Below are 5,335 nucleotides of genomic sequence, written 5' to 3' on the forward strand. Positions count from 1 at the left end.
CTTTGTACAAGTGCAATAGATACCTTGCCACCATACAACCCATTCATACATATATTTCTGAGGCATTCAAAATCCTTATGGGGAATTATAAAATCTTTAAGTGTTATGCAATGAGACTTTTGTCTGAAATCATTCCCAATTTATGAATCAAGGAACTTGGCTTAAAATATTTAGGTGTTTGCTCCATGTTTTGTAGACGTACTAGTATACCAGGGTTGGGGGTAATTAGAGCTCAGGTTTTACCTAAGCCTGAATCACTCCACAGGTTGGATTTGGCTAGCCAATCAGAAAAGATCCCAGTGGAACTCTGTTAGACTCTATTGTCTTCACAAAGCTAGTTGATGTTTTGACCTTTATTCATCTTCCTATGTTCATGAATTACCTTCAAAGTAAACTAAATATTACACACAAATGCACATAAGCACTAATAGCCCAATCCTATGAGACTTTTATGACAGTATATTTCCCACTCTGACAGCCCAGCGATGGTGCAAACATCACATTGCTGCTGGGCCGCTCCAAGTTAGTGTGGAGCTTAGGCTGCACTGACCCTGGCAGTTGGCAGCAGGGCATGTCATGAGAGGGGAGGTTTGGGGGAATTTTGGGGTGGGGAAAGGGGAGGGCAGGGGGTTGATCCAGGCAGCAGTGACTTGCACCAGGATCCCAACCCCTCCTTCCTATTCCATCTCATCCTTTCCTTGGGCTTACGCTAGCTACAAAGCTAGCGTGGGTCTAAAAAGATCCCTAGGTGGCCAGGAGGCTACCTGGAGGTAAGTAAAAAATATTTTACTTACTCCTCATTGGCCTTCTGGTTGCCTCCCCCCCCCCCATCATAGCATGCAGCTCACACTCCATGGAGCACTTCAAGATTACTCTTCTCCATTTCCCTAGCTGGGTCAGGGAAATGGAGCAGAGAAGCAATCTCAGGGTGGAGAGTGTCTCCCCCTTTGTGCTCTGGTAGCACTGATGGGTAGGCACCCTCCAGTATCATTCTTTTTCCTCCCCTGACCAGGACAGATGGGAGAATGGGAGAGGGTTGCTCAGAGGACACCCCTTCCTCAGTATCCTGTAGTTGCTGTGCAAGGGGTACCCAAGCAGCCTCTTCTCCTGCCTTCCCCATCCACGAATGGGTTTCCTTAGAGGTTCTGTAAAAGTCCAATTGTAGATGCAAAGGCAGGACAATGGAGTGAGTTGCTTGGTTGAGCATCTCATGCTGCCACTCTCTACATTTGGAGGATTTAGGGGTTTGCCAGTTGGACCCCTTGGGTGTCCATGGGCCCTCACCCAGCGTCCAACCTGATCGACTTCTGATGCTACCTCTGATTTCAACTTTTCCCCAATGACTGCTCTCTCATTCAGAATTCCAGTTGCATCCACCACTATCCCATGCAATTCCAAATGCATTGTAATAGGCAGAGCACAGTCATTATATGCCTAAGCAATAGAGTTTCTCTTGCTCCAGTGGGCCAGTGGGCCCTGGCTCAGACGCAACCAAGTCACCTATTCTAGATTCATAGCGGGAGAGTAGGGGAGAGGAAAAGTGGCCTGCCTCCTGCATACTGTTGGGCTGTTAACATTCCTGGATATTTGAGCAACCTGTATATCGGTTTTTGGGCTCAGTAATTCCTATACATTTTATAGAAGTTAAGCACCTTGGTTTATACTATGCGTTATTAGGTTTCTGGTTTTTTGGCCTTCATTGCAAATTTTTTTTTTGCTTATCTTTTCAGTTTATGTTGAAAATAGGACCACTACCTTTTAAAGGCTGACTTGCCATGTCATTTTGAAAGGTCTTTGATTTGAGGGTGTGAACTTAGCCAGATGCTAGCCTTCTCTCCATGTCAGACTGAATAAAAAGAGAAGAGGAAATGCAAAAGGCTTTTGGACTGTACAACAAAACAACACTTAGAGCCTATTCCCGTGACCCTTTCTGCTCATGACAGCCATGCTGTTTAGCGGCGATATGCAACCTTTCCCTCCTTTGGCTCACCCTGAAAACCTTCCGGGCTTTTCAAACATTCCTTTTGCATGCTCAAAAACCTTCAGGTTCTTTTGAACATTCAGCAGGAGCACTTGAGGAGCCCAACTGGGTGAGACGCTGCCCTCCCTTCCCAGCAAGTTCCCTCCTGAGTGAGAACAAAAAGGGACCTTGCCTTGGAGAAAGGCCTGGGTGACAGGCAGAATGCTCACGACCACAAAAGAAAGGTTCGGTGGGGCCTTTCTGGTAACACCAGTAATTATGAATCTGGATTACATCAAAATGATGAGTAATTCTTTTTCTGGTAATTCAAGTTCTCCCCACCACCTGTTTTTTGTTTGTTTCTTGTTTTTGTTTTTATCAGACCATGCATGGTTACCTAGGCTAAAGAGCTCAAATTTACCTCATTTGGGTCCATTTCTATCTCACCTACCCTGGTGTTCTGGCAGCACAAAACACTTCACAGCAGCACAAAAGGCAAGCCACCACACATGCTTCTGGACCATTGCTGCACTTGGGCAATAGCATGGTGGTCACAGAAGCAGCTCCCAGAAGCTCCACTGGCAGGGATGTGTCATAGGTAGTTCAGGGGAAGGAGCGGGTGCAACCTGGCAGCAATGATTTGCACCAGGATCCTTCCCCCCCCTTTTTGAACCTTGTAGAGCCCTTTTTTGCTCCTCAGACTTATGCCAGCTACACAGCTGGAACAGGTCCAAGGAGATCCATAGGCCACCAGGGGGCCTACGGAGAGATAAGGGGAAAATATTAGTCCTTACTTCTCCCAATCTTCCTGATGGTTCCTCCACACAATGAAGCGTGTGCCCAGTTGGCATGGTTGCATTGCCATCAATGGCTTGTTGATTGGCTTGTTAAATTAACTTAGTAGTACTACAATGACAGTGAAACATTCAGGGCACAATCAGTGCCTCTATCCCTCTGGGATAGACCACACCTGTGCTCTGTATTTACATGGAATTCAGTAGAGTATGGTATGACTCCCAAAGCCTGACTCTTGTTGAACATTATGGCTAAGGGTTGGCCAGCTTAACATTAGCGACATTCATTTAAAAGTGCCTCAAAGTCTATTTGAGAATCAATAAAAGTTGAAGACTGTTAGACAAAGAGTCAGACATTCTAACATTTTGACAGCTCTATAGCTGGTGTAGGTCCCAGAAGACCCATAGGCCACCAGGAAGCCTACTGAGAGGCAAGGGAATATATTTTTCTGAACTCTCCCAAGGCTCCTGATCACACTGTTGAATTCAGTGTGTGCCCCATTGGCACAGCTGCGTTGTCGTCAATAGTGTGGGATAGGATTGGGCTCTTGAAGCACTTACGATGTTCTTACCCATCATGGAGAGCCTACACCAATGGGGACACTGTGGATGCCCTTTAGTGATACTAAATAACTGAAAAAGGAGGGGGTAGAGCCATCTTCCAGTGATAAGAGTATCTGCTTTGAATGCAGGGGGACCCAGTTCAATCCTCAGCATCCCTAGGTAGGGCTGGGATAGACCCATTTGAAACTCTGGAAAGGCACTGTCAGTTAGTGTAGATCAGGGGTGCCCAAACTCCAGCCCTGAGGCCACTTGCGGCCCTTGAGGCCTCTCAATGTGGCCCTCAGGGAACCCCCAGTCTCCAATGAGCCTCTGGCCCTCTGGAGATTTGTTGGAGCCCCCACTGGCCCGACGCAACTGCTCTCAGCTTGAGGGCGACTGTTTGACCTCTCACGTGAGCTGTGGGATGAGGGCTCCCTCCACTGCTTGCTTTTTAATGTCTGTGATGCAGTAGTGGCAGCAAAGAAAAGGTCAGCCTGAGCTATTGCAAGACCTTCATTCATTCATATAAGTTCATCTTTAATATATTCACTTATGTAAATTTATTCAAATTTTAAATGTAAATTAATTCTTTTTATCCCCGGCCCCTGACGTAGTGTCAGAGAGCTGATGGCCCTCCTGCCAAAAACTTTGGACACCCCTGGTGTAGATAATACTGAGAATGCCTGAGCTTCAGTGAATGGAAAAAGCATTTGCCTTGCAAGAACACTATATTGGCATGCTTGAGCACAGGTGCCATCTACTCTTGGAGCAGCAAGCAACTTGTTAGTCCTTGCTAGCCTCCAGAAATCAGTGGGGGTCCTAAGTCAATATGAGCAGACATTCAGAGGCAGTAAAAGTGGCAGAACTGGAAGCAGTTGTTAGAGTTGAAGGCAGCAGGAATAGTAATCGGTCCCAGCCAGCCGTTCCATTTCTAAACTACCAAAAGGAAAAATTCTGTGACACCATGTCACAGAGTGAGAAACTGGAGCTTCTGGAAGATGGAAGAAAATATTAATGCGGACCTATCCAGGATGATGATTCTTTTTCTAAATCAGTGTTTCTCAAACTGTGGGTCAGGACCCACTAGGTGGGTTGCGAGCCAATTCCAGGTGGGTCCGCATTCATTTTAATATTTTATTTTTAATACATTAGACTTGATGCTACCATGGTATGTGACCACATTTGGGGAAATGTGACAGATCTGTACTTTGAACAGGCTATTATGTTTATGCTTTTTACTCCTGGGTAAGCGTGGGTAGGATTACAGCCTAGGATTGCTAAAAAATTCCCTGCTTGATAATGTCACTTCTGGTCATGACATCACTTCCGGTGGGTCCTGACAGATTCTCATTCTAAAAAGTGGGTCCCAGTGCTAAAAGCATGAGAACCACTGTTCTAAATAATTTAAACAAATGTCTAGCAGTTCTGATGGTCTGTCTGAAACAGAGCACTTATACATGGTGACACCCCCATGACCCTGATGCCCTAATCATCATCCATTGGAGGGAACTTAATAAGCCTTGACGTTAGATATGTCTAAGGCTATTCGCGATAACCACAATAACAGCGAACTATGACAAGTTAGTTACAAACTGAAGTTGGCATGTCGAAATTCTGGCATCATCTCAAAGCACTACATTCAATACAATATGCAATTGATTGCCAGCCTCAGAATCCCAGCAATGACACTATTGAACATGATGTGGTCCTTTGAGCTTTCCATGCTAAATGTGAAGAGAGTAGTTAGATAAGGGGCGGGGGGGGGTTTCAGAGAGAATTAATAGTACTAAAGAATTTGTTAGACTAATGCGTGTTAGACTAATGCGTGCTAAGAACAACTAATGCTTGTTTTGGCCTGCCAAGCCTCCATTTTTCATTTTGGAAAGTTGTCAAGAAGTCAATGATAGTACCAAGATACAATCTCAAAATGTGAATTTTATCCACTTGCACTTGGGACACATATAGGTGGAGAAAAGAATTCAGTGAGAGAGAGAGAGAGAGAGAGAGAGAGAGAGAGAGAGAGAGAGAGAGAGAGAGA

This window comes from Tiliqua scincoides, chromosome 3, assembly GCF_035046505.1.
Source record: "Tiliqua scincoides isolate rTilSci1 chromosome 3, rTilSci1.hap2, whole genome shotgun sequence".
Classification (NCBI taxonomy): Eukaryota; Metazoa; Chordata; class Lepidosauria; order Squamata; family Scincidae; genus Tiliqua; species Tiliqua scincoides.